This window comes from Macrosteles quadrilineatus, unplaced genomic scaffold (assembly GCF_028750875.1).
Source record: "Macrosteles quadrilineatus isolate MER2022 unplaced genomic scaffold, UCM_ALF_1.0 Scaffold_5__1_contigs__length_97177068, whole genome shotgun sequence".
Lineage (NCBI taxonomy): Eukaryota > Metazoa > Arthropoda > Insecta > Hemiptera > Cicadellidae > Macrosteles > Macrosteles quadrilineatus.
The window spans coordinates 2,842,579-2,856,072 of NW_026542598.1; positions in this window are offsets into that span (position 1 = coordinate 2,842,579).

A 13,494-nucleotide genomic window follows, 5' to 3' on the forward strand; every position below is an offset into this window, starting at 1 on the left:
CTTTGAGTCGAATCTTTTAAAGTCATTAGAAATTATGACTGTTATTCGCTTTAAAATAACGCCTGTAATACTTAACAAATGCTCGAATTCGAGCCACAGGGACACTAGTATTTCCCTAAAAATCAAACTAAGTTACTTTACTTATACTTTAAGTTACTTATAATGAAGAAAGTTTAAATTTTCTAAAATATATTGAAAACACATCTTAAAAGTATAATGTCTCACAGTCAAAGAGCATTCCCACCGTGGAGCATGTTTCTGCATCGGCTACATAACACACAACAAGAAAATAAAACAAAAATAACAAATCAAATATCTTCAATAGATAGAGGTCTTTAATATCAAGAGTTTGATTTGTAAAGACAAAGCATTGTGACTTTATTTCACCATAGTTAACGTAAATAGGTAGGTAATTTTGTAGAAGCCTTAAATGTTATTTTACATCACGAAGTTAACATGTATTTCAATTTACAAAAATAGTTGTTTACCGTTAAAGAGAATTTCCAACACGTTGAGCTTTGCCCTGTTTCAACTATTTTACGTTTGTAGCAGCGGTGGCTTAAATGGATTGAGTGTGAACAAAATCCAGTTTACGTTCTGGGAAGTACACATTGTAAATAACAAATATATATAAATCATATTGGTTGGTAACCTATTTCGATAGAATTCTGTCAAGTTTTATTTGTACCACATAATATTTTTTGTGCAACTTAATTATGTCATGAATCATTTTACTTTCTAGTTAAAAAATAAAACTACACATTCTCTTTCCCAGAATTATTATCATTGACTATTAAAACTTAACAGTTTATTAGCAAATGAAAATTCAGTTTTTACATAAGAACATTAATATATCACGAATTGTGGGGTGGCGAATAAACACGAAATAAACTGATAATTACAATAAACGTATTTTAATTTCAATAATATTTGCTAAAAACAACAAAAATAAAGTTCGAGAAATTTACTTGTAAATTATTATAAATCTATATGATGTAATCTATGTAATCTATAGAGAAATCTGTCAGAATCCAACATGATAAAAATATATCACAGCTGGCTTGTATTTATTGCTCAGTTTTATCATTTTAAAAACTTAATTTATCATCGACTTTGATCAAGTTGTTTGTGCTCCACAAAGCATTATTTCTAGGAAGTGACAGAGTATAAAATCGATGTAACCATTTAATCATCCACTTTCTGTTTGGTAAACAAAGGATTTAGTCTACGAAAACGACAAAGCAGGACCCAATTGGGATGATCTTATCACTGTCCTTTTTGTAATGGCCAGCATTATCCCCTTGCTTTCAACATTTGTCTTGCTTGTAGTTTTTCTTTTATCCTGTGTTTTGTAATCAATATGATTATTTTACAACTAATAACTGTCACTATATTATGCACAGGTTTTAAACAGCTGACTACAACCTATGAAATGGCTCCCTTATTTTTACAGTCTGAATGAGGCGTTGACTCAGCAAAACAAAACAAAAACTGAATATAGAGTAGATGTCAGTAAATTCTTTTGAAGATAAAAATAATTGGTGAGGTATTATCTCCGATTGTTGATTTTGCCCTGATCATAAAACGAGCCTTTACCTCTATAACCTCGATACGTTTTGACGAAGTTTACTTACTGAGCCGTGACTATTTCCACCGGGCGAATGTCACGACTCATGATCAATGGTTCAAGTGTTTTTTTTATAGTAGGCTAGTTCAGTGTTTCGCACTCCACGACCCCGAACAAGGCTGTGGGTTTTGTTCTTATTACTCCCACCGCCGACGATTCAGAGGCTCCGAGACTTTCGTTAGCGCTGCTTCGGCATAAATTTTGCATCGTCTTTCATCTTAATTTTGTAGTATGTTTGCGTTGTATTTTTGCCTTTTTATTACTTGTGTGAAGATATTCTCTACTATGCAGTAAATTAAGAGCGCCCAGCGCGCTTGATGGGTAAGTTTGGACTATTTTCTTATACTTAGGTTAGTGCACATGTTGCACTAGGTCTGGAACCTAGTCTTGGGGTCGTGGAAGACTTTTGATAGTTAGTTTCCCTGTTCTCTGTTGTTTTGTATAATTCAGGGCTTTGCCCGAAATGCTAGGCCTAGAATTGACTGAGAAATGTTTGTTGGAAAGCCGCTATTTGAGAGAAACTGCCAAGTCAGTTTTGGGTCCTTCTGACTGTTTTGTGGTAGGCCTAGGCTTACAATTTTTGCTCAGTAAATGTAATTGTCTTAGGCTACTACTCTGGTAGTCTTTTGTTTCTGTGTCCCGTACAATTTTTTAGTGTTGTTTTGTCTTGTAAAATGTTTAGTTTGTGTTACCCAGTCATGTAAGGTTAAAGTCTTTTATTTTGCTTTGTCCTTGCCAAACTAGTTAAATTAAGTTGAATTAACTGCTCTTAAAGCTCCCCAGAAAGTTTGAGTCATTTTACTCAAGTTTTAAGAAAGTTACAGTAATTTTTAGTTTGGCAATTCTCCATTCAGGTTTGAACTGGGTAACCAAAGGGCCTACTGGTTTCTGCCTTTGAGTTAAGGTTTGGGATGGTCTGGAGAAGCTGCTGGAACATTTCCCCCAGCTTTTAAGACCATTCCGAACAAATTCGGATCACAACTTTTGGAGAAATTAGCAAAAATACATGAGTCGTTGCGTTAGGCCTAAATTTTTGTATGGAACGTTTTTTGTCAATTTTAAAGTTTTTTTCTGTGTTTAAGTGTCAATTGTTCTCTGTTAACTTGTTCTTCTGGCCACTTTGGACCAGGCAATTTAAATATTTTCTCTCTATTGGTGAAATTTATCACTGTCACATACCCGTCTAGCCTGCTGACACCTTTACCGCAAATATTAATGTTACCGTTCTTGTACTGTTTAACCTGTTAATTGTTATGTTTAAAATATTGTTATTGTTTGAAATGTTTTATATTGATAGAGAGCTGTGATAGAGAGACAAACCTTTTAAAAAATTTAGAAACTTGAAAATGATATGTTAGGCCTAAAGCAGTGAAATATTGGAACTAAATGTAAATGGTGAAAGATGTGACAGTGAACCTTGCGGATATGGACTCAGTCTATTACTCTTACTACTGTGTTTCCTGGGTTTTGTCACTCAGGGCCCGTGAGGAGGAACATGGAGTACCGGTAGTCTGCATCAGCCTTGGCGGAGTGGGAATTACAACTCTTGGCCACCCCTGGATCTTGGCCCCCCTCTTCCGTCATGCCTGCTTCCCCTCCGGTGCTGCTCGCCCAGAAACATGAACTAGTACCGCAAATTCCGCAAGTTTTAGGCCTAATTAATTATTGCTAACCACCGTCCTGGACTTGGAGATTTCGTTACCTATTTGTTAATTTGTGCACAGAGATTTATTAATTGTTTTTCTTTTTAAATTTTAAATTCTTTAGCCTAGGCTACTTGTTGATCTTTTTTAAATTTTATAATTTTATTAAATATTCTATTGAATTCTAATTTGGGGCCCCTAAAGTTTCTATAGTTACCAGATGAAATGAATTTATTAAAAGAGTCATTATATATATCATGTTGTAATTTGTTAATTTAAAGTTTTTTGAAAGGTAAAAGCTAGTAAGATTTATTTTTGAAATTTAGCCTATTTGAAAATGATTAAAGAAATAATTGTAAGTTAGTAGGGTAAACGGGTATCAAAATTTTTAAAGTTTAATTGAGAGTATTTAATTCATGTATTATTGTTAATTATTGTTGTTGATGTTATTGTTGTGTTTTTTTTTTTTAAATGGTTAATTACAGCTCGTTTCTCTCAAATGGCGTGTTGTTCTTGAGCCTCCATCCATGGTTCTCATTTTGTTATGTAAAGTTTTGTGAGCCGCTCCTCGGGCCTGCGCATGGAACACGCTTCCTTTTCGTTAGTCTGGGTGCAGGCGCGAGGGCATGGTTCATCTGGTAGCAGAGCGTGGTTAGTGGGTTGCGTCCTGGGTGCCTTGTCGTGAAACTTGGTTTCACGACTTTGATACTTAGAGATGCGATCACTGTCCGCGTTCTGTTTTTTGTTTTGTTTTGAAGAGCCGTGGATGGATTGGTTTCTTGGAAATGTTCTGGCCTGGCAGTTTTGGAAAAAGGTCTTGTTGTTGTTGTGGTGGGGCGTAAACACATTTTTATTAGGAGCTCGCCCTTTGGCCGAGGCACCGGGTGGAATCGGTGGTAATGACTTGCATCCTTCGGGAGCAAGAGTGTCAAAAGCATGGTCATGTGTCAAAAAAAAAAAAACTTCGTCAAAACGTATCGAGGTTATAGAGGTAAAGGCTCGTTTTATGATCAGGGCAAAATCAACAATCGGAGATAATACCTCACCAATTATTAAGCCTGCAAAATGACAAACTACAACAAATTGTGTATTAAATGAATGTGATTTTTGATACCCGCTCGGGGTATGAAACTTCCAACGACGAGGACGTATGAAACTACAGTTTTGTCATAAAAAGCCATAGTAAATTAATGACTTGTATCTTTAGAAGATATAAGAAAACAACTTACCATTGATTAGAATACCTAACACAGTTTCATGATATTTTACCGTCAGTCAAACAAGTTATAGCTCACTAGGTTAAAGGATAGAAATTTCGTACTTTTTTGCATTACGTGTACCTATGGTAAGAATTTGAATTAACTTGTAAGTAAAAGGCAGATTTTGTCGAGGGAAAATTGCTTAGCACGCACCCATATATGTATTTAAACAATAACAACATTCATTTTATATTTAGAACCAAAAGTAAGTAGATATGAAGCTAAAGCTTCACAATATAAAATGTATGTTCATTTTAGCACTACATGTATTAGGATACTAAGGAGTAAAAACACGAATTTTACACGGGCGTAATGCTGGACAACCAATTCTAAAACCTAACCGTTTTAGAAACCGCTAAAGCCCCGTTCACAGCTTCACCAAACACACAACTAATTGAAAAGCTCCCAGACCTTTGCAACCCGCACTTTGTGTAATCTGTTTGTTGTTTTTAACTAAGTTGTTTACCATTTCATTCGTTACCTATTTTTCCGCTTAAACAAGCACAATATTTAATTTGTTTGTATGTTTAGAAAAAGTCATTACACATAGGCCTAACGAATTTTCCTTATTTGATTTAGTAATTATTGTGGCACAAAAATTTCTTATTTAATTTACTATTTTATATTATATATACTAATTATATATACTAATTTTATATTTACAATATAAGGCTATTAGTAGTAAATATGAGTAAATAATGGGTACTAATGACGTTTGAATGAAGAGTAAAACCTTTATAAATACTTCTTCTCAGTAATGTGGAGGTATGAAGTAGTTTAGGTGTTGCCCTGGTTCTGTAAATAAATCAAATTATTTATTTCTCTTTGTTGTCAAATATTTTTTACACCAAAATTAAATTAAGCTTAGGCAAAACACTTAGATTACTTTAAAAAAATGAATGTTTTATACTTTTATATTCATAAAATGAATACAAAAATAAAATACTCATCTAATGTCGTAATCCATATAGTTTATACAGATTTTTACCAAAACTAACCCAATTAAGCATCTTAGTTAATATTGTGCTCAACGGGTACGCATCTGGTACACTTAACTAAAATTGACATGCAACAATAAAAAACCTACGAATGAACAAAATATAATGATTTCCTCTCCAAGAACAGCAAAAACCTAATTAACTAGTGATATCTTAAAAAAAAAAAAAAAAATAGTTGAACATTCAAAGTCCAACTTATTGTTTATATGATTACTTTAAAACATTTAAATAATAATTTATTGGTGAATGTTGACTTATGAAATGACTCCACGTATAATAAATCGTTCACAGTTTAAGGGTTTTATCCCGTAGTAAGATATGGGATAAGGGTTGTTGGAATATGGCCAGTTGTAGAAGCCAAATGAACTTATCAGGCACCTATGGTTGATGCGTTAAAAATATTGTATGACAATAACATGAGACTATCAGTTTATGTTTTTAAAGTAAAAATATAATCATTTTGTATATTTTCATTTTGAAATTTCCATGCGGTTGCAAGTGCCGACCAGTTCTTTGTTTAAGATTTTTCGTTTTTATGGAAAGTAAGAGGTACACCATATTTATTTGGTGGTACAAAATGGATCAAAAGTTTAAAATAAAATATGATTTAAAATTATATTTTGATAAAAAGAACCTGGAGGGTCAGGTAGACAGAGCTGTTCTTCAATCAGATCAAAACCGATTCTCATCACATAGGCTTTGGGAGTTTTATTATGGCAAATTAAACGTAAAAAATAATTGTATATAGATAAATATCAAATAAGTACTGGGAATCAATGTGTTACATACCAATCCGAGAATCGTATATTTGACAATCGTTTTTGTGTGATAAAAACCACATGTTCCATATAGACCAAATATTTTTGGTATGATGATAAACGACCTGGTCGGTTTAGCCAAGCTCGGGGGCGTTCCTTTCAGTGAGGTTGAGGTGATACATTGCGAGAGGTAGGACGGTGTTTTTTATCAAAGTATTATTATAAATCCAACCGAACATATTTAACAATATAAGAACAATTAATACAAGGCCCTATTCCTTGCGTTTTTTGTACTCAAGTATGTTTGGTTAAATGATATAAATTATATAAACTACTTTCTATTACTACAAAAACAGTTTTGTCAGGCTTTCAATAACATTTGTATGAAAAGTTTAATGTGGAACATATGGTGTCAAACTTAAAATAAGTAGATGAATAAGCTTTTAGGGATTGAATTTATAATAAAACGGATTAAGAGAAATAAAATTACAAAATGCAGTTCCTAAAACTACTTTTTACTTAATCGTTTACCATTTTCACTATAAACTTATTTTTGTAAGAAATGAACAGACACACCTTTAAGCCCTCAACCGGTTAAGCAGTTCGGGTGGAAAGATTTTTGCGTCGAACTCGTAAACATTCAAAATATATAAAAAACAATTGGTATTATTATCATTTTTAGTGAATAGTATGTTGATTCAAATAGCAAACCAGTTTGCAACTTCAGCTTATTTATAGCTTCATTATTTGGGGAAATAACTCAGTTAATTGTTTATAGTTATTTATTTCTTTTAATTTATAAAATTTGTATTATATTCTTATTTTTTTGTTTGGTATTTTCATTTATGTAAGTTTGATTTTACATGCATTGCGATATGATTTGCAGATATATCTTTAATATAACTTTCATTTACACATCAATATTGTTATCATTAACCGCAAATGTAATTTCACTAGTTTGATATAAAGTAAGGATTGCAATTATACAATTAAGTTTTAACATTGTATACTATCCTTATTCTGAATTAACCTCTACTAAATTGTACATTTGTTATATAATATGTGTGATGCCACTCCACTGCCACAATTATTTCAATCACCTTATATGTTTTGTTTTATTATTAAAATTGTTTGATTATAATTTATTAGTCCCAGCAAACTAAGCCACAGCAGTTTTACTGATTTATAATCTAGTGGATGGCACTGAATTTCTTTCATGTAAATTCAATTACCTTTTTACCAGAATGATTCCTTTTAGTGCATCCATCCACAAGAAATGGTGCCCCAGACCATTGTTTCCTTAGTCAATGCCCAGACTAACACAATTTCTAATAGATGTATGTATTTTTACATCGGCTTTATTATTAATTTGATAATGTTCTGTTTATTTCAGTTACTAATTAACCACACAGAATACAGTTCATATAGCTTCTAAGGTATAAGTAGACCCAACGAAATAAAATAAATCCATTGACCATGAATTTAATGATATGATTGAAAAGTACAAAGTTGTAACAAACAACTCAAATATTTACTGAAAATACAGATTTTCTCAAGGATGCCATTGAGCCATAATTCAAGTTCCTGTGGGGGTTCCAAAGAGGTTTAGGTCCAAGTCATCTCCCGTTATCACTGCTCCTTTATGTGAACAAAAATCCTTGTTCGCATATAAAGATAAAACGTTTGCATTTTCGTTGTGTTTTTGAAATGTTTTTTTCGTGCTATCTGACTTTGTGTGGCTGTAGTAAGCGAACACGTATGACTTAAGTTATTTGCAGCGTTTAAAGGGGTTTATAATAGTTAATATTATTATAAAAAAATGAAAAACCTTAAAATGCAAAAACAAAAATGGTTTGTTAACGTATAATACATTTGCGAATTGAAAAGTGCGAAAATAGTTTTCACCGTCAAAGACAATTGCCAATACATTCGTTGAGCTTTGACTTGTTTCAATTCTTTGGAATTTGCAGCACAGGGTCTAATCGCAATCATATGTGGTTACAAATACCATTTATAATTTTGAAAACGAGCAGGAATGTTTGAAAATACCAACATATATAGACAGATTGTTGTGTCAAATTAGAATTTATACTGGTTAAATTCTGTTAGCTACTAATCGTATTGCAAAATGGTTTCTTTAGCTAAATTTAAGTATAACAATTGTACAGTAGAGATTTAAAATAAAACTATACCAATCTCTTTGAGATTATTATAAAAACTTAATTAATTCAAATAGCATTTTAGCGGGACTATGGCCCCGAGTAGTGACAACATAGCTTATTAAACTTCCATCATCAAATAAATAACTGCATTTTAAAATCTCCTTCGTAGTCGAATTTTTCTGAAGTTCGTTATGTTTAAGCAAAACATCCCTTGTGCTAGTTATTTTGACCTACATTTTATTTACTCAAATATTTAGTTGTATTACCATGTACATGTTGGATTGTGATAAAACTACGGAGTAATTTTGCTGTTATTTTAATCATTCCATATTACTTTAATGAAAACCTTTGAATGGCCATGAAATATCCGTAACTTTAGTACCTGAGTAGATATGTACTACCAAACACAGAAAAATAAATATCGGTTTACAGAAAGTTGTCTTTCACGATTGAAGTGATTAAAAATTATAAAATAAAACTACATATTACTTTAAAGCACCCTGCAAGTGGCAGTGGTAAAGATAGTGACAACTATTATTTATAGAAAATACTGCTCATATAATAGCAATCTGAGCAACATGGTTGAGAAAGAGTTCCACACAACTTCATCGCTATATAAAGCAGCAGTAAATGGATAAATTACTGTGAGAGTAGGCCAAATAACCTGAGTATATTAAACTAAACATTCCTTGGTTCACAAAACATGCGTTTTTTACATGCGGAATACATTATAATGACTAGTATTAAACAAATATAAAATAATAGCTATAAAATAATAGTGGTTTAGTTACCTTTACTTTCGTCATACGAAAGTAAAGGTAACTAAACCAATATTATTTTATATTTGTCTTACCAGTTCAGGGGCAAGCCACAACAATGACTATAGCATTAAACAATCACGTTATTTGCAGAGTAAAAAATAAATAGTGACTAAACAAACAAGGGATAGTAACAAAAAAGGGATAATGCCACCCACCACCCATTAGAGAAAGGAATGTGATTAGGTCAGCCTAATTGGGTCCGGCTACGTTGTTTTTGTAGTCTAAATGATACAATTACGTTCCAAACGAGTGACTAAAAATAACGTTTACTGGTTGTAAAGATTCGAACGATAATCCACCATTTATATTTTATACATTAACCCCAAAGGCATATGTAAAATATTAGCTGAGAACAAATAATAACTTGTTTGCATAATAAACTGATGAAATATTGTCATATAAAAAATAAAAGGCATTCAACGATCCATGTGTTTCCTTTGTTTGATATACATCCATAGCCCATCGTCCAACCCACTATTTTTACACACCAAATTTTACACTTAATATTAAGTCTTAGTATTTTTTGGGTAAATTTAGATTCAACAAGTGTTTTCAAATTTTTCTTTACTAAGAATCGTCAGTTTTTATGCTAATTACAAAAATTATTCAATGATAATTGTATGAAACGCAACAATGTTCTGCAATATGGATAAATGCGTAACTAACTATCATTAGTAGAAAAATAAACCTATAGTTTTAAGATTAACATTCATTTTTTGTAAATCAGGCCAATAAATACACATCAATAATAAAAGTTACTTCATCACGGATTTAGATGTGTTACAGTAAAAAAAAATACATTATGTCATAGTATTACATAGAACTAACTGTCTTACTTTGATTCAAATATCCAGCATATATTTTAATACCTTAAATCTTAGGTCATGTATTCACATTATCTCCTATGTGTGGTAATTCAGTTTCAAAATAACAATTAACAGATAGTTAGAATATTTACGTATAGTTTGTTTTCTGCAACAACACATTTTAAATCAACTATCTGTTACCCATGGGGTTCACCCCGTTTGACTCCATAAGTATTAATAAAACTATTGATTGATTAAGTTAAGCTGAAATAAACAAATCAGAATACAGTAATGCAAACAAATAATCACTCCTGATTTTAATAAGTTAGTAAATTGAAAGACTAACAAAAAAATTAAGTAAAGCTGAGGTATTTTTAACATTAGGTAGGGTATATGGAAAGTTCCCATTAGAAACAGATTAAGACCTCAAAGGTTTTATTTATTTAAGAAATAATGGATAGTTTTGCGCAAAGTTTCTCGTCATGACGTACATTTTAAGTACAGGGTGGCGCAGATGGATCAGGTGGTTTTAAAATACTTGTCAAACTGTCAATTTTAAAGGTATTGGATTGAAATAAAGTGCAAAGCGTGTAGTTACAATGGAAGTTTATTGACAAAAAATTGTTTAGTTAGTTTTTAAAAATTACATCCATCAAATAACTTCCTTCTCGAGCGACGCATTCTTGGAGTCGGTCCTTGAGGTTCCGCATTGCTCGCTCAAGCACATCACCAGGAATTGATGTGATTTCGTTGTGAATTGCAGCCTTCAACTCCTGAATGGTCCGGGGTTTGTTCATGTAGACCCTTGCTTCAATAATTTTTTGTCAATAAACTTCCATTGTAACTACACGTTTTGCACTTTATTTCAATCCAATACCTTTCAAATTGACAGTTTGACAAGTATTTTAAAACCACCCGATCCATCTGCGCCACCCTGTATATGGTTTATTGGGATGTGACTTTTAGTTTTCTAAAAAGTTCATGGGTACTTTGGGATTTATATATGGATAAAATTGCAACAGTACCGCAATAGCATATAGATATGTATTTCTGAATGGATCAAACTACTCACTACTTAATTCAAATACATCAACATAAATCTGTTCATTAATATTGAAACACCATTTTCCATACTCAATAAACTTATGTTCTGCTTAATTTATACAACTAAAATTTACTGTATAACTAAACATTATACACAGTACACGACACTAAAACTTTATTTGCTTTAGACATATTCCCTACCAAATATAAAAGTAAAGACGATTTTTCATATTCAAAGAGAATTTCCAACACATGCTTTGAGCTTTGAACTCTGACTATTTTGCATTTGTAGCAGCAGGGGCTAAACGCAATCAAACGATGCTCTAAATGCATTTTACGCTTTGTGTAACCATGAGGCGTGTTTGGAAATACCAACACAGACCAACAGTTCGTATTGGTCAATAATCCAGATAGTTAAATTGAGGTCAGGTTTTGTACTAACAGAGTATTTGAACAGATAGATTTAGGTTTCACTATTGGATGGTTAAATTTAATAGTAAAACATAACCCCCTCATCCTTTGAAAATGTTTTTTTTTTTTTTTTTTGCTTCTTATTAGTGTCATCGTTCAATCATTGTTTAAATTGGTGTCAGTACAAAAATACTATTCAGGGTGTTTAGAAACTTTCTCCCAAAACTCCGTGGACGTGTTCCTTTAAACAAAATAAAATATCATATAAACACATGCCCTATCTCGCTTTGTTTTCCGTCTGTCGGTTTGTATGTATTTTTTACATAACTTCCTATAACTTCGGAACCACTTGAGGTACCAAATTCAAACACGGTACGTGTATGATGACTAATCTTTTTCAAAGTATCAAGTTTATACTTTGTTTAATTTCAAAATGGTGGTTATTTCAATTTTTCAAACTTAAATAACCAAAAAAACATAGGATTTATAAAAGAGTTACGAAATTTTAAAAAGGAAGAAAGTTGAATTTTTTTTATAGAAACGTACTATTTGTATAGGGTCATAGCAATAATAACGGAGAAAAAATTATTTTTTTATAAAGGTAACAGCTTCTTATTTATTGAATCTTCTCCCATATTTCTTGTTTTAACTTCAGAAAATTCAATTTTTATCCGAAAGTTATTTTATTTTCCAACAAAATATCTTTCCTATGGGCCCTGTAACCTATGGGGACGGTATTTACACCGTAATAAATCATTTGTCAAATGTTTATTTTAAATTTAATAATGTTTAGTTATATTTCTATAGGCTTTACGTTTATTAACTAATTATCAATAAAGGCGTTATGTTTAAATAATGAAGTACATGATTGTATACCTTAAATATAGGCACCTAGTTTACTATATTTTTTACGTAATTTTGATACATATATAATTGAAAGAAATACTAGGTGATCGTGATGAAAGAAAGTTCCCTTATTTTCTTTTGTTTTCAACCTGCGACATTTATCATTCAAATTCATAACAAATGTTTAAGTTTGCAATGGTATGTTTATGACGCGTACTAAACATGTTTTTTCAACAGCCACATTATTGATGGAACGTAATGATAGTGGCAATATTAGTATTTATTGACATAACGTGTCATATATCACACCTCGGAGCTGTGAACATGTGGTTATGGAACAGTTCCAAGCAACTTCATTGCTCTGTAAATCATTAGTAACGGGATTACACCACTGCGAGAACATGCTAGTTAACCCATTAGTTCTTACACATTTATATATTATAATGTTTTATCCATGTACATACAAAGTACTTAATGAAGTTTTTTGTCCTAGGACGCTAGGCTTGAGCCTGGAATTGTTTTAACATTACTTCAGGCTAGACCTAGGGGTTGGGAATTTATCTCATTGATAAAATCCATTGGTGACTTGGCAGGATTTGAACCCGGGACCTCTGGAACCGAAGTCCCGCGCTCTAACCACTAGACCACCTCGCTCTCCCAAAGTACTTTATGAAGTAGAGAGATTATAATTAAATACTGTAAAATCATAATTTTATAAAATATAATTGTGCTTCAGGGAAATTCTACTAACTTTTATTGCATTTATAATATAACATTTTTTATATTATATTTATTTAAATATGCGTAGATTTAACATTTTCAAACGTTTTATCACATTCCTGATATATTTACAATCTTACTTGAAACTAATATAAATTCTTGAAAGTCTATTTTGTATGTTTGTTACAATAAAACTGTTAGTATAGCACACACAATATCACAAACTAAAGCTGCATATGCATTAAGATTTAATTATAAGCTGAATAACGTCAATATTTTGTTAAAAAGTAATAGTGAACTATGTAATCTAGTTAAACGGGAAAGTTTATTTTAAATTACGATGATTGTTATAACAATTTAGAATAATACGGATTAATTGTGGCTACAATAGTTTGGGAA